Source organism: Anabrus simplex, chromosome 1 (genome assembly GCF_040414725.1).
Source record: "Anabrus simplex isolate iqAnaSimp1 chromosome 1, ASM4041472v1, whole genome shotgun sequence".
NCBI classification, from domain to species: domain Eukaryota; kingdom Metazoa; phylum Arthropoda; class Insecta; order Orthoptera; family Tettigoniidae; genus Anabrus; species Anabrus simplex.
In genome coordinates, this window is record NC_090265.1 from 39,892 (window position 1) to 59,537 (window position 19,646).

Sequence of the window (19,646 nt, forward strand, 5' to 3'; positions counted from 1 at the left end):
GCGGTAATGAGCCCAGTTTGTTTGAGAATAACGGCGGGTAGGAGGGGGACGAGGAGGGGAAGTAGGAAGCAAATAGGAGACAGAAGGAAGAGTAAGTAAAGCTGGAAGATGATCTGAATCAATCAGAAGAAGTTTATCGATGGTCAAATAGGGGGAAAGGGAGGGGGAAAGGATTAAGGCATCAGGGGTGGAATTGGAAATAGGACGAGTGGGAAAAGGAAAAGGAACTTGTATAGCCCGGATGTCGTTAACTAAGCGAGTGAAAGTTTGATTTTGGGTGACATTATACGAAGAGATATTAATATCGGCAATCAGAATATAAGTGGAAAATTTAGAGTCAAGATACGTAATAAAGTCGACGGGAGGAGGGGTACGAGGCGGTAAATAGAGGGTAGCAATAGCAAGAGAGGATCCATTAGCAAGAAAGGTTTCAAGAATAAGATATTCGAAAGGAATAGTAGTAAAAGTATAAGAGTGCAAACGGCTGGTAACATGGCGTTTAAGACCGATAGCTACACCGCCACGAGCCTCGCCGATACGATCGGCGCGGTAGAAACGGTATTTCGAAAAACGGGGATGGTGAAGGGGTGTGAGGAAAGTTTCATTAAGAACAAAGACATCCGGATCATACAAAGACAAGGAAAGGTTCAACAGGTCTCCATGGGCTGGTAGGGAACAGATATTAGCGTAGTATAAACGTAACGTTTAACTCATAAAGGGGGAAGCAGCAAGGGGAAAAAATGCAAAATGCATCTTCGTCCCCGAATATGCTACGTCAACATGAGTATTAAACACCAGCCGGGAGGCCAATTGAACCTGTTGGAGGATAAAAGGACGGTGGAAGGGAAGGATATTTTGAAATAACATAGTAACGAACCGGATGAGGTTTTCCAGGTGAAAGGTAGGAGATTGAAAGGAGGCGTGGGTGGGAAGATCCTGGGAAATCACTGGAGTGACAGTTTCGGGATGGGCGGGGTCGGGAGCTGGACGGGATTTACATTTATAGGAAAAGGAAGGATGCGATTGGGAACAATTGACACACTTAGGATGAGACCTATTGGGGCAGTTATTAGTCAAGTGCTCCTGGCTACTACAGATGGCGCATACCTGTGCTGACGGACATGATGTTTCAGCGTGGTCGTAGCGCTGGCAGCGTCCACAACGGATCTTCTGCGGGGGTGCCAGACGAGATGGTTCCACACGGTGACGGATGCCGTAGATAACAACACCATCACGCAGGAAGGCGTCCAAGGTGGTAATATCCTGGGAGACAATCCGGATGAGAGTAGTCGGTCCTTGTGCATTTTTGATACGAACCACCCGATAAATCTGGTGGTTGGCCGAACGTAGGTGGGCAGTAATCTCGTCATCCGACCAGTCTCTGGATACCCGATAGGCCACCACTGAATGGAAGGGTGGCGAGCGGGATGATGACGTAGGAGGACGTACAGGAGGTCGACGAGTAATGTCCGTAACAGTAGCACTGTCGCCAAAGTATTCCAGGCCAACTTTGTTTTTAAAATCAGTGATGAAGGCATGAGATGTCTTGATATTGATAGAGCCATCTCTAGTCGGTTGTAGTTCCAGGTTATAATAAGGCAAGTTTGGCATGTACACACTGAGCATATGATGAACGTGCCGTGGAGTTAATTTAGTGGGGTCCTTACTCGTAAGCTTGGTGAGGAAGAAAGCAGGCGGTGGTTGAGGTGTAGAAGTAATCACACTGCGCTGGCGGATGGTGGGAGCCAGGGCCGGATTTTTCGCAGCTTGAGCATAACTACGAGACGTAGCCGGCGAGTAGTGCGCAGGGGTGGACTGAAGTGGTGCTGGTAGAGACTGCTGTCCATTTGCGTCGTCCTGGGGGTTTAAGCGGCTAATGCCGGAAACCTGAGTGTTAGTAGAACTAGGTGATGTAAGTGTGGATCCAGACGAGCTGGAACCGGCCAGCTGGCCGCACAATTTCTTACGATCTGCCTCAGATTCCGGAGAAAGTGGACGACCCACTTTGATGTTCTCAGCGTCCATATTGGGCGAGCCCGGCGGAGAGATAGCAGAGGCCATCGAAGCGTCGCGACGAGAACGAAGATCAATCACAACGTTGGAGAAAGAACTCGAACCTTCTGGAAGCAAGAAGTGAAAAACCACTCGAAACTGCTCGAAACTTCTAGAAATACCAAATACGTAACATAGAAACATCCACGAGCCGACAATATATAGGAGGAGGAGTGCGCCGCTTCGTCTCGCCAAACCGAAAAGGGGCTGCAAAACTACAGGGAGAGTCTACAACCAGCCCGTGATGGTTTTAATACATTAACCTACGGTCTAATAGGGCGCACCTCTCTAGGACGAGAGGATCACATCCCTAAACGCACGACTAAGACACAGGATACCGCTATCTCACACTCGACACTCATTTCACTCCTGGCGTCAAATGGGCCCAAGCAACGAGCCTCGCCGCCCGGGTCGCAGCTTGCGCAAACCGCCAACAGAGCGCGCACACGTAACCGAAAGTCAAATGGAGCAGGCTCCTTTCTTCCTCTTCTCCCCAGCAGGTGGCACGTCACGCAAATCTCTGACGCCGTCTTGCCCTTACCTGTACTACTACTGCGCACTATGCGATGCCATGTGACATTGAAACTACTGCTCACCTATCACCCCTAGCGCCAACACAAGCCGAAGTCCTAAACAAACGAACTACTAGTTTTCCGCCAATATTTACTTTAGAAACGTCTTCCCAGGAAATGCTGCCGTGCGTACCACGCCCAGGCACCCCATTCGACTACTATTAAAGGCTTTTTAACGCGCCCCGCTACCACTTCTCGGCCATGTGGCCAAGATCAAAGTGTTCGCTTCTCGGCCTCTTGGCTAAGATCGAAGTGTACTATGTTCTTTGCGACAACTCTAGCAAGCTGGTAAGTTCGGTGGTCGCTAGGTGTCGCTCGCCTGCTACTGAGGGCGTGTCAGTGATCTGGCCACTGCGAGTCTCAAGACGTTGAGGCCTGCGCTTATCACGGTCCGGTGAGACGGCCAAAGCCCTCGGTGGTATAATGTCAAGCCCTTGACGGCTCACGTGGCTGAGTGGTGCAAAATTAAAAAAGGACACACTTTATGCAACCAGATTTTAAAGTGGAAATTGAACTTGTAATCAGAATAATTTTAAACCTTGTAAATTCTACATGTACAATTTGAGGCACGCGACGACCCCCCCCCCCCCCCCCCAACTCTCCTCTAACTCCATCAAATACTGGCCGAGGGAACCTTTCTCAGCCTAGGTGCCGGCGCTACCGCTTCTCGGCTTTTTTTCGCCGAGATCAAAGTGTACGTGTGTTTCTTATCAGCTTAATGGGGCCTCTGACCGCTGTCACGAGCAGAACTACGCTTTGACTCGGTCTTGAGCGTGCTCTTCCATTGGCCAGAATTTAGTATAGTCTGGTTCGGTCCACCCTGAAACAAGATAAAAGCAAAAACTAAGTCGAATATTCTGGTAACTTTTTGTTTCTTAGAAGTAGAAATAATAATAATAATAATAATAATAATAATAATAAAAAATCCATATCCATGCATGCGTTTGTTTTATTCCTGGTCTCAATTCTTCCTCTGTAGCTCTTTTGTAGGTTATAAATATTGCCAATTAGAAGAAGAAAGATTTTTTTTTTTTCAGAAGAAAAGAGGAAACGAAAAATAATCTCTCTAAGGGTCCTAGCGGTATGTATGACCTTTTATACACGAAAAAAAAAAAAAAGGAAAAAAAGTTCACACACTCATCCGAATGGAAACGTCTGTGAACAGGGAGAAAGAGATACTCTTACGATCTGAAGGGTAACCTCCGCTCTGCTACGTTACAAGAAACGGGCTTTCCGTTTCTTAACAGCAGGCAGGAGTATGCCCTCACACCGTACAGCTCAAGGATATTGTTTGGAATTGTTTCAGCAAAACATGGGGAAGTGCAAAAATCACAAACCTTTATTTCTCTCCTGTAAACAATTACAAGTACATAAACCGACCCCTTGGGGTATCGAACCCCTTCCAGTCACAATTCTTTGGTTTATTTCTAAAATGTCCGGGACAGCGCGAACGCAGTCCCGACTACCAAAAATTACGCGCCCGAGATATCCACATTAGGGATATTCGCAGGGGTCAACCCAAGCGAAGTGCAATGCAAGGGCCTCACCCTGGGGGAACCGCCTTCTTGATCACGGTAACCCCTACGCCAGGTAAGTATGAGGAGTGCGCCGCTTCGTCTCGCCAAACCGAAAAGGGGCTGCAAAACTACAGGGAGAGTCTACAACCAGCCCGTGATGGTTTTAATACATTAACCTACGGTCTAATAGGGCGCACCTCTCTAGGACGAGAGGATCACATCCCTAAACGCACGACTAAGACACAGGATACCGCTATCTCACACTCGACACTCATTTCACTCCTGGCGTCAAATGGGCCCAAGCAACGAGCCTCGCCGCCCGGGTCGCAGCTTGCGCAAACCGCCAACAGAGCGCGCACACGTAACCGAAAGTCAAATGGAGCAGGCTCCTTTCTTCCTCTTCTCCCCAGCAGGTGGCACGTCACGCAAATCTCTGACGCCGTCTTGCCCTTACCTGTACTACTACTGCGCACTATGCGATGCCATGTGACATTGAAACTACTGCTCACCTATCACCCCTAGCGCCAACACAAGCCGAAGTCCTAAACAAACGAACTACTAGTTTTCCGCCAATATTTACTTTAGAAACGTCTTCCCAGGAAATGCTGCCGTGCGTACCACGCCCAGGCACCCCATTCGACTACTATTAAAGGCTTTTTAACGCGCCCCGCTACCACTTCTCGGCCATGTGGCCAAGATCAAAGTGTTCGCTTCTCGGCCTCTTGGCTAAGATCGAAGTGTACTATGTTCTTTGCGACAACTCTAGCAAGCTGGTAAGTTCGGTGGTCGCTAGGTGTCGCTCGCCTGCTACTGAGGGCGTGTCAGTGATCTGGCCACTGCGAGTCTCAAGACGTTGAGGCCTGCGCTTATCACGGTCCGGTGAGACGGCCAAAGCCCTCGGTGGTATAATGTCAAGCCCTTGACGGCTCACGTGGCTGAGTGGTGCAAAATTAAAAAAGGACACACTTTATGCAACCAGATTTTAAAGTGGAAATTGAACTTGTAATCAGAATAATTTTAAACCTTGTAAATTCTACATGTACAATTTGAGGCACGCGACGACCCCCCCCCCCCCCCCCCAACTCTCCTCTAACTCCATCAAATACTGGCCGAGGGAACCTTTCTCAGCCTAGGTGCCGGCGCTACCGCTTCTCGGCTTTTTTTCGCCGAGATCAAAGTGTACGTGTGTTTCTTATCAGCTTAATGGGGCCTCTGACCGCTGTCACGAGCAGAACTACGCTTTGACTCGGTCTTGAGCGTGCTCTTCCATTGGCCAGAATTTAGTATAGTCTGGTTCGGTCCACCCTGAAACAAGATAAAAGCAAAAACTAAGTCGAATATTCTGGTAACTTTTTGTTTCTTAGAAGTAGAAATAATAATAATAATAATAATAATAATAATAATAAAAAATCCATATCCATGCATGCGTTTGTTTTATTCCTGGTCTCAATTCTTCCTCTGTAGCTCTTTTGTAGGTTATAAATATTGCCAATTAGAAGAAGAAAGATTTTTTTTTTTTCAGAAGAAAAGAGGAAACGAAAAATAATCTCTCTAAGGGTCCTAGCGGTATGTATGACCTTTTATACACGAAAAAAAAAAAAAAGGAAAAAAAGTTCACACACTCATCCGAATGGAAACGTCTGTGAACAGGGAGAAAGAGATACTCTTACGATCTGAAGGGTAACCTCCGCTCTGCTACGTTACAAGAAACGGGCTTTCCGTTTCTTAACAGCAGGCAGGAGTATGCCCTCACACCGTACAGCTCAAGGATATTGTTTGGAATTGTTTCAGCAAAACATGGGGAAGTGCAAAAATCACAAACCTTTATTTCTCTCCTGTAAACAATTACAAGTACATAAACCGACCCCTTGGGGTATCGAACCCCTTCCAGTCACAATTCTTTGGTTTATTTCTAAAATGTCCGGGACAGCGCGAACGCAGTCCCGACTACCAAAAATTACGCGCCCGAGATATCCACATTAGGGATATTCGCAGGGGTCAACCCAAGCGAAGTGCAATGCAAGGGCCTCACCCTGGGGGAACCGCCTTCTTGATCACGGTAACCCCTACGCCAGGTAAGTATGAGGAGTGCGCCGCTTCGTCTCGCCAAACCGAAAAGGGGCTGCAAAACTACAGGGAGAGTCTACAACCAGCCCGTGATGGTTTTAATACATTAACCTACGGTCTAATAGGGCGCACCTCTCTAGGACGAGAGGATCACATCCCTAAACGCACGACTAAGACACAGGATACCGCTATCTCACACTCGACACTCATTTCACTCCTGGCGTCAAATGGGCCCAAGCAACGAGCCTCGCCGCCCGGGTCGCAGCTTGCGCAAACCGCCAACAGAGCGCGCACACGTAACCGAAAGTCAAATGGAGCAGGCTCCTTTCTTCCTCTTCTCCCCAGCAGGTGGCACGTCACGCAAATCTCTGACGCCGTCTTGCCCTTACCTGTACTACTACTGCGCACTATGCGATGCCATGTGACATTGAAACTACTGCTCACCTATCACCCCTAGCGCCAACACAAGCCGAAGTCCTAAACAAACGAACTACTAGTTTTCCGCCAATATTTACTTTAGAAACGTCTTCCCAGGAAATGCTGCCGTGCGTACCACGCCCAGGCACCCCATTCGACTACTATTAAAGGCTTTTTAACGCGCCCCGCTACCACTTCTCGGCCATGTGGCCAAGATCAAAGTGTTCGCTTCTCGGCCTCTTGGCTAAGATCGAAGTGTACTATGTTCTTTGCGACAACTCTAGCAAGCTGGTAAGTTCGGTGGTCGCTAGGTGTCGCTCGCCTGCTACTGAGGGCGTGTCAGTGATCTGGCCACTGCGAGTCTCAAGACGTTGAGGCCTGCGCTTATCACGGTCCGGTGAGACGGCCAAAGCCCTCGGTGGTATAATGTCAAGCCCTTGACGGCTCACGTGGCTGAGTGGTGCAAAATTAAAAAAGGACACACTTTATGCAACCAGATTTTAAAGTGGAAATTGAACTTGTAATCAGAATAATTTTAAACCTTGTAAATTCTACATGTACAATTTGAGGCACGCGACGACCCCCCCCCCCCCCCCCCAACTCTCCTCTAACTCCATCAAATACTGGCCGAGGGAACCTTTCTCAGCCTAGGTGCCGGCGCTACCGCTTCTCGGCTTTTTTTCGCCGAGATCAAAGTGTACGTGTGTTTCTTATCAGCTTAATGGGGCCTCTGACCGCTGTCACGAGCAGAACTACGCTTTGACTCGGTCTTGAGCGTGCTCTTCCATTGGCCAGAATTTAGTATAGTCTGGTTCGGTCCACCCTGAAACAAGATAAAAGCAAAAACTAAGTCGAATATTCTGGTAACTTTTTGTTTCTTAGAAGTAGAAATAATAATAATAATAATAATAATAATAATAATAAAAAATCCATATCCATGCATGCGTTTGTTTTATTCCTGGTCTCAATTCTTCCTCTGTAGCTCTTTTGTAGGTTATAAATATTGCCAATTAGAAGAAGAAAGATTTTTTTTTTTTCAGAAGAAAAGAGGAAACGAAAAATAATCTCTCTAAGGGTCCTAGCGGTATGTATGACCTTTTATACACGAAAAAAAAAAAAAAGGAAAAAAAGTTCACACACTCATCCGAATGGAAACGTCTGTGAACAGGGAGAAAGAGATACTCTTACGATCTGAAGGGTAACCTCCGCTCTGCTACGTTACAAGAAACGGGCTTTCCGTTTCTTAACAGCAGGCAGGAGTATGCCCTCACACCGTACAGCTCAAGGATATTGTTTGGAATTGTTTCAGCAAAACATGGGGAAGTGCAAAAATCACAAACCTTTATTTCTCTCCTGTAAACAATTACAAGTACATAAACCGACCCCTTGGGGTATCGAACCCCTTCCAGTCACAATTCTTTGGTTTATTTCTAAAATGTCCGGGACAGCGCGAACGCAGTCCCGACTACCAAAAATTACGCGCCCGAGATATCCACATTAGGGATATTCGCAGGGGTCAACCCAAGCGAAGTGCAATGCAAGGGCCTCACCCTGGGGGAACCGCCTTCTTGATCACGGTAACCCCTACGCCAGGTAAGTATGAGGAGTGCGCCGCTTCGTCTCGCCAAACCGAAAAGGGGCTGCAAAACTACAGGGAGAGTCTACAACCAGCCCGTGATGGTTTTAATACATTAACCTACGGTCTAATAGGGCGCACCTCTCTAGGACGAGAGGATCACATCCCTAAACGCACGACTAAGACACAGGATACCGCTATCTCACACTCGACACTCATTTCACTCCTGGCGTCAAATGGGCCCAAGCAACGAGCCTCGCCGCCCGGGTCGCAGCTTGCGCAAACCGCCAACAGAGCGCGCACACGTAACCGAAAGTCAAATGGAGCAGGCTCCTTTCTTCCTCTTCTCCCCAGCAGGTGGCACGTCACGCAAATCTCTGACGCCGTCTTGCCCTTACCTGTACTACTACTGCGCACTATGCGATGCCATGTGACATTGAAACTACTGCTCACCTATCACCCCTAGCGCCAACACAAGCCGAAGTCCTAAACAAACGAACTACTAGTTTTCCGCCAATATTTACTTTAGAAACGTCTTCCCAGGAAATGCTGCCGTGCGTACCACGCCCAGGCACCCCATTCGACTACTATTAAAGGCTTTTTAACGCGCCCCGCTACCACTTCTCGGCCATGTGGCCAAGATCAAAGTGTTCGCTTCTCGGCCTCTTGGCTAAGATCGAAGTGTACTATGTTCTTTGCGACAACTCTAGCAAGCTGGTAAGTTCGGTGGTCGCTAGGTGTCGCTCGCCTGCTACTGAGGGCGTGTCAGTGATCTGGCCACTGCGAGTCTCAAGACGTTGAGGCCTGCGCTTATCACGGTCCGGTGAGACGGCCAAAGCCCTCGGTGGTATAATGTCAAGCCCTTGACGGCTCACGTGGCTGAGTGGTGCAAAATTAAAAAAGGACACACTTTATGCAACCAGATTTTAAAGTGGAAATTGAACTTGTAATCAGAATAATTTTAAACCTTGTAAATTCTACATGTACAATTTGAGGCACGCGACGACCCCCCCCCCCCCCCCCCAACTCTCCTCTAACTCCATCAAATACTGGCCGAGGGAACCTTTCTCAGCCTAGGTGCCGGCGCTACCGCTTCTCGGCTTTTTTTCGCCGAGATCAAAGTGTACGTGTGTTTCTTATCAGCTTAATGGGGCCTCTGACCGCTGTCACGAGCAGAACTACGCTTTGACTCGGTCTTGAGCGTGCTCTTCCATTGGCCAGAATTTAGTATAGTCTGGTTCGGTCCACCCTGAAACAAGATAAAAGCAAAAACTAAGTCGAATATTCTGGTAACTTTTTGTTTCTTAGAAGTAGAAATAATAATAATAATAATAATAATAATAATAATAAAAAATCCATATCCATGCATGCGTTTGTTTTATTCCTGGTCTCAATTCTTCCTCTGTAGCTCTTTTGTAGGTTATAAATATTGCCAATTAGAAGAAGAAAGATTTTTTTTTTTTCAGAAGAAAAGAGGAAACGAAAAATAATCTCTCTAAGGGTCCTAGCGGTATGTATGACCTTTTATACACGAAAAAAAAAAAAAAGGAAAAAAAGTTCACACACTCATCCGAATGGAAACGTCTGTGAACAGGGAGAAAGAGATACTCTTACGATCTGAAGGGTAACCTCCGCTCTGCTACGTTACAAGAAACGGGCTTTCCGTTTCTTAACAGCAGGCAGGAGTATGCCCTCACACCGTACAGCTCAAGGATATTGTTTGGAATTGTTTCAGCAAAACATGGGGAAGTGCAAAAATCACAAACCTTTATTTCTCTCCTGTAAACAATTACAAGTACATAAACCGACCCCTTGGGGTATCGAACCCCTTCCAGTCACAATTCTTTGGTTTATTTCTAAAATGTCCGGGACAGCGCGAACGCAGTCCCGACTACCAAAAATTACGCGCCCGAGATATCCACATTAGGGATATTCGCAGGGGTCAACCCAAGCGAAGTGCAATGCAAGGGCCTCACCCTGGGGGAACCGCCTTCTTGATCACGGTAACCCCTACGCCAGGTAAGTATGAGGAGTGCGCCGCTTCGTCTCGCCAAACCGAAAAGGGGCTGCAAAACTACAGGGAGAGTCTACAACCAGCCCGTGATGGTTTTAATACATTAACCTACGGTCTAATAGGGCGCACCTCTCTAGGACGAGAGGATCACATCCCTAAACGCACGACTAAGACACAGGATACCGCTATCTCACACTCGACACTCATTTCACTCCTGGCGTCAAATGGGCCCAAGCAACGAGCCTCGCCGCCCGGGTCGCAGCTTGCGCAAACCGCCAACAGAGCGCGCACACGTAACCGAAAGTCAAATGGAGCAGGCTCCTTTCTTCCTCTTCTCCCCAGCAGGTGGCACGTCACGCAAATCTCTGACGCCGTCTTGCCCTTACCTGTACTACTACTGCGCACTATGCGATGCCATGTGACATTGAAACTACTGCTCACCTATCACCCCTAGCGCCAACACAAGCCGAAGTCCTAAACAAACGAACTACTAGTTTTCCGCCAATATTTACTTTAGAAACGTCTTCCCAGGAAATGCTGCCGTGCGTACCACGCCCAGGCACCCCATTCGACTACTATTAAAGGCTTTTTAACGCGCCCCGCTACCACTTCTCGGCCATGTGGCCAAGATCAAAGTGTTCGCTTCTCGGCCTCTTGGCTAAGATCGAAGTGTACTATGTTCTTTGCGACAACTCTAGCAAGCTGGTAAGTTCGGTGGTCGCTAGGTGTCGCTCGCCTGCTACTGAGGGCGTGTCAGTGATCTGGCCACTGCGAGTCTCAAGACGTTGAGGCCTGCGCTTATCACGGTCCGGTGAGACGGCCAAAGCCCTCGGTGGTATAATGTCAAGCCCTTGACGGCTCACGTGGCTGAGTGGTGCAAAATTAAAAAAGGACACACTTTATGCAACCAGATTTTAAAGTGGAAATTGAACTTGTAATCAGAATAATTTTAAACCTTGTAAATTCTACATGTACAATTTGAGGCACGCGACGACCCCCCCCCCCCCCCCCCAACTCTCCTCTAACTCCATCAAATACTGGCCGAGGGAACCTTTCTCAGCCTAGGTGCCGGCGCTACCGCTTCTCGGCTTTTTTTCGCCGAGATCAAAGTGTACGTGTGTTTCTTATCAGCTTAATGGGGCCTCTGACCGCTGTCACGAGCAGAACTACGCTTTGACTCGGTCTTGAGCGTGCTCTTCCATTGGCCAGAATTTAGTATAGTCTGGTTCGGTCCACCCTGAAACAAGATAAAAGCAAAAACTAAGTCGAATATTCTGGTAACTTTTTGTTTCTTAGAAGTAGAAATAATAATAATAATAATAATAATAATAATAATAAAAAATCCATATCCATGCATGCGTTTGTTTTATTCCTGGTCTCAATTCTTCCTCTGTAGCTCTTTTGTAGGTTATAAATATTGCCAATTAGAAGAAGAAAGATTTTTTTTTTTTCAGAAGAAAAGAGGAAACGAAAAATAATCTCTCTAAGGGTCCTAGCGGTATGTATGACCTTTTATACACGAAAAAAAAAAAAAAGGAAAAAAAGTTCACACACTCATCCGAATGGAAACGTCTGTGAACAGGGAGAAAGAGATACTCTTACGATCTGAAGGGTAACCTCCGCTCTGCTACGTTACAAGAAACGGGCTTTCCGTTTCTTAACAGCAGGCAGGAGTATGCCCTCACACCGTACAGCTCAAGGATATTGTTTGGAATTGTTTCAGCAAAACATGGGGAAGTGCAAAAATCACAAACCTTTATTTCTCTCCTGTAAACAATTACAAGTACATAAACCGACCCCTTGGGGTATCGAACCCCTTCCAGTCACAATTCTTTGGTTTATTTCTAAAATGTCCGGGACAGCGCGAACGCAGTCCCGACTACCAAAAATTACGCGCCCGAGATATCCACATTAGGGATATTCGCAGGGGTCAACCCAAGCGAAGTGCAATGCAAGGGCCTCACCCTGGGGGAACCGCCTTCTTGATCACGGTAACCCCTACGCCAGGTAAGTATGAGGAGTGCGCCGCTTCGTCTCGCCAAACCGAAAAGGGGCTGCAAAACTACAGGGAGAGTCTACAACCAGCCCGTGATGGTTTTAATACATTAACCTACGGTCTAATAGGGCGCACCTCTCTAGGACGAGAGGATCACATCCCTAAACGCACGACTAAGACACAGGATACCGCTATCTCACACTCGACACTCATTTCACTCCTGGCGTCAAATGGGCCCAAGCAACGAGCCTCGCCGCCCGGGTCGCAGCTTGCGCAAACCGCCAACAGAGCGCGCACACGTAACCGAAAGTCAAATGGAGCAGGCTCCTTTCTTCCTCTTCTCCCCAGCAGGTGGCACGTCACGCAAATCTCTGACGCCGTCTTGCCCTTACCTGTACTACTACTGCGCACTATGCGATGCCATGTGACATTGAAACTACTGCTCACCTATCACCCCTAGCGCCAACACAAGCCGAAGTCCTAAACAAACGAACTACTAGTTTTCCGCCAATATTTACTTTAGAAACGTCTTCCCAGGAAATGCTGCCGTGCGTACCACGCCCAGGCACCCCATTCGACTACTATTAAAGGCTTTTTAACGCGCCCCGCTACCACTTCTCGGCCATGTGGCCAAGATCAAAGTGTTCGCTTCTCGGCCTCTTGGCTAAGATCGAAGTGTACTATGTTCTTTGCGACAACTCTAGCAAGCTGGTAAGTTCGGTGGTCGCTAGGTGTCGCTCGCCTGCTACTGAGGGCGTGTCAGTGATCTGGCCACTGCGAGTCTCAAGACGTTGAGGCCTGCGCTTATCACGGTCCGGTGAGACGGCCAAAGCCCTCGGTGGTATAATGTCAAGCCCTTGACGGCTCACGTGGCTGAGTGGTGCAAAATTAAAAAAGGACACACTTTATGCAACCAGATTTTAAAGTGGAAATTGAACTTGTAATCAGAATAATTTTAAACCTTGTAAATTCTACATGTACAATTTGAGGCACGCGACGACCCCCCCCCCCCCCCCCCAACTCTCCTCTAACTCCATCAAATACTGGCCGAGGGAACCTTTCTCAGCCTAGGTGCCGGCGCTACCGCTTCTCGGCTTTTTTTCGCCGAGATCAAAGTGTACGTGTGTTTCTTATCAGCTTAATGGGGCCTCTGACCGCTGTCACGAGCAGAACTACGCTTTGACTCGGTCTTGAGCGTGCTCTTCCATTGGCCAGAATTTAGTATAGTCTGGTTCGGTCCACCCTGAAACAAGATAAAAGCAAAAACTAAGTCGAATATTCTGGTAACTTTTTGTTTCTTAGAAGTAGAAATAATAATAATAATAATAATAATAATAATAATAAAAAATCCATATCCATGCATGCGTTTGTTTTATTCCTGGTCTCAATTCTTCCTCTGTAGCTCTTTTGTAGGTTATAAATATTGCCAATTAGAAGAAGAAAGATTTTTTTTTTTTCAGAAGAAAAGAGGAAACGAAAAATAATCTCTCTAAGGGTCCTAGCGGTATGTATGACCTTTTATACACGAAAAAAAAAAAAAAGGAAAAAAAGTTCACACACTCATCCGAATGGAAACGTCTGTGAACAGGGAGAAAGAGATACTCTTACGATCTGAAGGGTAACCTCCGCTCTGCTACGTTACAAGAAACGGGCTTTCCGTTTCTTAACAGCAGGCAGGAGTATGCCCTCACACCGTACAGCTCAAGGATATTGTTTGGAATTGTTTCAGCAAAACATGGGGAAGTGCAAAAATCACAAACCTTTATTTCTCTCCTGTAAACAATTACAAGTACATAAACCGACCCCTTGGGGTATCGAACCCCTTCCAGTCACAATTCTTTGGTTTATTTCTAAAATGTCCGGGACAGCGCGAACGCAGTCCCGACTACCAAAAATTACGCGCCCGAGATATCCACATTAGGGATATTCGCAGGGGTCAACCCAAGCGAAGTGCAATGCAAGGGCCTCACCCTGGGGGAACCGCCTTCTTGATCACGGTAACCCCTACGCCAGGTAAGTATGAGGAGTGCGCCGCTTCGTCTCGCCAAACCGAAAAGGGGCTGCAAAACTACAGGGAGAGTCTACAACCAGCCCGTGATGGTTTTAATACATTAACCTACGGTCTAATAGGGCGCACCTCTCTAGGACGAGAGGATCACATCCCTAAACGCACGACTAAGACACAGGATACCGCTATCTCACACTCGACACTCATTTCACTCCTGGCGTCAAATGGGCCCAAGCAACGAGCCTCGCCGCCCGGGTCGCAGCTTGCGCAAACCGCCAACAGAGCGCGCACACGTAACCGAAAGTCAAATGGAGCAGGCTCCTTTCTTCCTCTTCTCCCCAGCAGGTGGCACGTCACGCAAATCTCTGACGCCGTCTTGCCCTTACCTGTACTACTACTGCGCACTATGCGATGCCATGTGACATTGAAACTACTGCTCACCTATCACCCCTAGCGCCAACACAAGCCGAAGTCCTAAACAAACGAACTACTAGTTTTCCGCCAATATTTACTTTAGAAACGTCTTCCCAGGAAATGCTGCCGTGCGTACCACGCCCAGGCACCCCATTCGACTACTATTAAAGGCTTTTTAACGCGCCCCGCTACCACTTCTCGGCCATGTGGCCAAGATCAAAGTGTTCGCTTCTCGGCCTCTTGGCTAAGATCGAAGTGTACTATGTTCTTTGCGACAACTCTAGCAAGCTGGTAAGTTCGGTGGTCGCTAGGTGTCGCTCGCCTGCTACTGAGGGCGTGTCAGTGATCTGGCCACTGCGAGTCTCAAGACGTTGAGGCCTGCGCTTATCACGGTCCGGTGAGACGGCCAAAGCCCTCGGTGGTATAATGTCAAGCCCTTGACGGCTCACGTGGCTGAGTGGTGCAAAATTAAAAAAGGACACACTTTATGCAACCAGATTTTAAAGTGGAAATTGAACTTGTAATCAGAATAATTTTAAACCTTGTAAATTCTACATGTACAATTTGAGGCACGCGACGACCCCCCCCCCCCCCCCCCAACTCTCCTCTAACTCCATCAAATACTGGCCGAGGGAACCTTTCTCAGCCTAGGTGCCGGCGCTACCGCTTCTCGGCTTTTTTTCGCCGAGATCAAAGTGTACGTGTGTTTCTTATCAGCTTAATGGGGCCTCTGACCGCTGTCACGAGCAGAACTACGCTTTGACTCGGTCTTGAGCGTGCTCTTCCATTGGCCAGAATTTAGTATAGTCTGGTTCGGTCCACCCTGAAACAAGATAAAAGCAAAAACTAAGTCGAATATTCTGGTAACTTTTTGTTTCTTAGAAGTAGAAATAATAATAATAATAATAATAATAATAATAATAAAAAATCCATATCCATGCATGCGTTTGTTTTATTCCTGGTCTCAATTCTTCCTCTGTAGCTCTTTTGTAGGTTATAAATATTGCCAATTAGAAGAAGAAAGATTTTTTTTTTTTCAGAAGAAAAGAGGAAACGAAAAATAATCTCTCTAAGGGTCCTAGCGGTATGTATGACCTTTTATACACGAAAAAAAAAAAAAAGGAAAAAAAGTTCACACACTCATCCGAATGGAAACGTCTGTGAACAGGGAGAAAGAGATACTCTTACGATCTGAAGGGTAACCTCCGCTCTGCTACGTTACAAGAAACGGGCTTTCCGTTTCTTAACAGCAGGCAGGAGTATGCCCTCACACCGTACAGCTCAAGGATATTGTTTGGAATTGTTTCAGCAAAACATGGGGAAGTGCAAAAATCACAAACCTTTATTTCTCTCCTGTAAACAATTACAAGTACATAAACCGACCCCTTGGGGTATCGAACCCCTTCCAGTCACAATTCTTTGGTTTATTTCTAAAATGTCCGGGACAGCGCGAACGCAGTCCCGACTACCAAAAATTACGCGCCCGAGATATCCACATTAGGGATATTCGCAGGGGTCAACCCAAGCGAAGTGCAATGCAAGGGCCTCACCCTGGGGGAACCGCCTTCTTGATCACGGTAACCCCTACGCCAGGTAAGTATGAGGAGTGCGCCGCTTCGTCTCGCCAAACCGAAAAGGGGCTGCAAAACTACAGGGAGAGTCTACAACCAGCCCGTGATGGTTTTAATACATTAACCTACGGTCTAATAGGGCGCACCTCTCTAGGACGAGAGGATCACATCCCTAAACGCACGACTAAGACACAGGATACCGCTATCTCACACTCGACACTCATTTCACTCCTGGCGTCAAATGGGCCCAAGCAACGAGCCTCGCCGCCCGGGTCGCAGCTTGCGCAAACCGCCAACAGAGCGCGCACACGTAACCGAAAGTCAAATGGAGCAGGCTCCTTTCTTCCTCTTCTCCCCAGCAGGTGGCACGTCACGCAAATCTCTGACGCCGTCTTGCCCTTACCTGTACTACTACTGCGCACTATGCGATGCCATGTGACATTGAAACTACTGCTCACCTATCACCCCTAGCGCCAACACAAGCCGAAGTCCTAAACAAACGAACTACTAGTTTTCCGCCAATATTTACTTTAGAAACGTCTTCCCAGGAAATGCTGCCGTGCGTACCACGCCCAGGCACCCCATTCGACTACTATTAAAGGCTTTTTAACGCGCCCCGCTACCACTTCTCGGCCATGTGGCCAAGATCAAAGTGTTCGCTTCTCGGCCTCTTGGCTAAGATCGAAGTGTACTATGTTCTTTGCGACAACTCTAGCAAGCTGGTAAGTTCGGTGGTCGCTAGGTGTCGCTCGCCTGCTACTGAGGGCGTGTCAGTGATCTGGCCACTGCGAGTCTCAAGACGTTGAGGCCTGCGCTTATCACGGTCCGGTGAGACGGCCAAAGCCCTCGGTGGTATAATGTCAAGCCCTTGACGGCTCACGTGGCTGAGTGGTGCAAAATTAAAAAAGGACACACTTTATGCAACCAGATTTTAAAGTGGAAATTGAACTTGTAATCAGAATAATTTTAAACCTTGTAAATTCTACATGTACAATTTGAGGCACGCGACGACCCCCCCCCCCCCCCCCCAACTCTCCTCTAACTCCATCAAATACTGGCCGAGGGAACCTTTCTCAGCCTAGGTGCCGGCGCTACCGCTTCTCGGCTTTTTTTCGCCGAGATCAAAGTGTACGTGTGTTTCTTATCAGCTTAATGGGGCCTCTGACCGCTGTCACGAGCAGAACTACGCTTTGACTCGGTCTTGAGCGTGCTCTTCCATTGGCCAGAATTTAGTATAGTCTGGTTCGGTCCACCCTGAAACAAGATAAAAGCAAAAACTAAGTCGAATATTCTGGTAACTTTTTGTTTCTTAGAAGTAGAAATAATAATAATAATAATAATAATAATAATAATAAAAAATCCATATCCATGCATGCGTTTGTTTTATTCCTGGTCTCAATTCTTCCTCTGTAGCTCTTTTGTAGGTTATAAATATTGCCAATTAGAAGAAGAAAGATTTTTTTTTTTTCAGAAGAAAAGAGGAAACGAAAAATAATCTCTCTAAGGGTCCTAGCGGTATGTATGACCTTTTATACACGAAAAAAAAAAAAAAGGAAAAAAAGTTCACACACTCATCCGAATGGAAACGTCTGTGAACAGGGAGAAAGAGATACTCTTACGATCTGAAGGGTAACCTCCGCTCTGCTACGTTACAAGAAACGGGCTTTCCGTTTCTTAACAGCAGGCAGGAGTATGCCCTCACACCGTACAGCTCAAGGATATTGTTTGGAATTGTTTCAGCAAAACATGGGGAAGTGCAAAAATCACAAACCTTTATTTCTCTCCTGTAAACAATTACAAGTACATAAACCGACCCCTTGGGGTATCGAACCCCTTCCAGTCACAATTCTTTGGTTTATTTCTAAAATGTCCGGGACAGCGCGAACGCAGTCCCGACTACCAAAAATTACGCGCCCGAGATATCCACATTAGGGATATTCGCAGGGGTCAACCCAAGCGAAGTGCAATGCAAGGGCCTCACCCTGGGGGAACCGCCTTCTTGATCACGGTAACCCCTACGCCAGGTAAGTATGAGGAGTGCGCCGCTTCGTCTCGCCAAACCGAAAAGGGGCTGCAAAACTACAGGGAGAGTCTACAACCAGCCCGTGATGGTTTTAATACATTAACCTACGGTCTAATAGGGCGCACCTCTCTAGGACGAGAGGATCACATCCCTAAACGCACGACTAAGACACAGGATACCGCTATCTCACACTCGACACTCATTTCACTCCTGGCGTCAAATGGGCCCAAGCAACGAGCCTCGCCGCCCGGGTCGCAGCTTGCGCAAACCGCCAACAGAGCGCGCACACGTAACCGAAAGTCAAATGGAGCAGGCTCCTTTCTTCCTCTTCTCCCCAGCAGGTGGCACGTCACGCAAATCTCTGACGCCGTCTTGCCCTTACCTGTACTACTACTGCGCACTATGCGATGCCATGTGACATTGAAACTACTGCTCACCTATCACCCCTAGCGCCAACACAAGCCGAAGTCCTAAACAAACGAACTACTAGTTTTCCGCCAATATTTACTTTAGAAACGTCTTCCCAGGAAATGCTGCCGTGCGTACCACGCCCAGGCACCCCATTCGACTACTATTAAAGGCTTTTTAACGCGCCCCGCTACCACTTCTCGGCCATGTGGCCAAGATCAAAGTGTTCGCTTCTCGGCCTCTTGGCTAAGATCGAAGTGTACTATGTTCTTTGCGACAACTCTAGCAAGCTGGTAAGTTCGGTGGTCGCTAGGTGTCGCTCGCCTGCTACTGAGGGCGTGTCAGTGATCTGGCCACTGCGAGTCTCAAGACGTTGAGGCCTGCGCTTATCACGGTCCGGTGAGACGGCCAAAGCCCTCGGTGGTATAATGTCAAGCCCTTGACGGCTCACGTGGCTGAGTGGTGCAAAATTAAAAAAGGACACACTTTATGCAACCAGATTTTAAAGTGGAAATTGAACTTGTAATCAGAATAATTTTAAACCTTGTAAATTCTACATGTACAATTTGAGGCACGCGACGACCCCCCCCCCCCCCCCCCCAACTCTCCTCTAACTCCATCAAATACTGGCCGAGGGAACCTTTCTCAGCCTAGGTGCCGGCGCTACCGCTTCTCGGCTTTTTTTCGCCGAGATCAAAGTGTACGTGTGTTTCTTATCAGCTTAATGGGGCCTCTGACCGCTGTCACGAGCAGAACTACGCTTTGACTCGGTCTTGAGCGTGCTCTTCCATTGGCCAGAATTTAGTATAGTCTGGTTCGGTCCACCCTGAAACAAGATAAAAGCAAAAACTAAGTCGAATATTCTGGTAACTTTTTGTTTCTTAGAAGTAGAAATAATAATAATAATAATAATAATAATAATAATAAAAAATCCATATCCATGCATGCGTTTGTTTTATTCCTGGTCTCAATTCTTCCTCTGTAGCTCTTTTGTAGGTTATAAATATTGCC

General features: G+C 47.4%; 8 non-coding genes across 8 annotated transcripts; all 8 read right to left on the reverse strand.

Moving 5' to 3' along the window:
* Positions 1-4,060: 4,060 nt before the first annotated feature.
* LOC137497126 (U1 spliceosomal RNA) lies at positions 4,061-4,222 on the reverse strand. Its single transcript, XR_011017662.1, has one exon. It is a non-coding gene; the product is annotated as a U1 spliceosomal RNA (small nuclear RNA).
* Positions 4,223-6,062: 1,840 nt separating this feature from the next.
* On the reverse strand, positions 6,063-6,224 carry LOC137497127 (U1 spliceosomal RNA). Its single transcript, XR_011017663.1, has one exon. It is a non-coding gene; the product is annotated as a U1 spliceosomal RNA (small nuclear RNA).
* A 1,840-nt stretch (positions 6,225-8,064) lies between these two features.
* LOC137497128 (U1 spliceosomal RNA) lies at positions 8,065-8,226 on the reverse strand. The gene has a single exon (XR_011017664.1). It is a non-coding gene; the product is annotated as a U1 spliceosomal RNA (small nuclear RNA).
* Positions 8,227-10,066: 1,840 nt separating this feature from the next.
* On the reverse strand, positions 10,067-10,228 carry LOC137497129 (U1 spliceosomal RNA). Its single transcript, XR_011017665.1, has one exon. It is a non-coding gene; the product is annotated as a U1 spliceosomal RNA (small nuclear RNA).
* A 1,840-nt stretch (positions 10,229-12,068) lies between these two features.
* Positions 12,069-12,230, reverse strand: LOC137497130 (U1 spliceosomal RNA). The gene has a single exon (XR_011017666.1). It is a non-coding gene; the product is annotated as a U1 spliceosomal RNA (small nuclear RNA).
* Positions 12,231-14,070: 1,840 nt separating this feature from the next.
* Positions 14,071-14,232, reverse strand: LOC137497131 (U1 spliceosomal RNA). Its single transcript, XR_011017667.1, has one exon. It is a non-coding gene; the product is annotated as a U1 spliceosomal RNA (small nuclear RNA).
* Positions 14,233-16,072: 1,840 nt separating this feature from the next.
* Positions 16,073-16,234, reverse strand: LOC137497132 (U1 spliceosomal RNA). Its single transcript, XR_011017668.1, has one exon. It is a non-coding gene; the product is annotated as a U1 spliceosomal RNA (small nuclear RNA).
* A 1,840-nt stretch (positions 16,235-18,074) lies between these two features.
* Positions 18,075-18,236, reverse strand: LOC137497133 (U1 spliceosomal RNA). The gene has a single exon (XR_011017669.1). It is a non-coding gene; the product is annotated as a U1 spliceosomal RNA (small nuclear RNA).
* Positions 18,237-19,646: the final 1,410 nt, after the last annotated feature.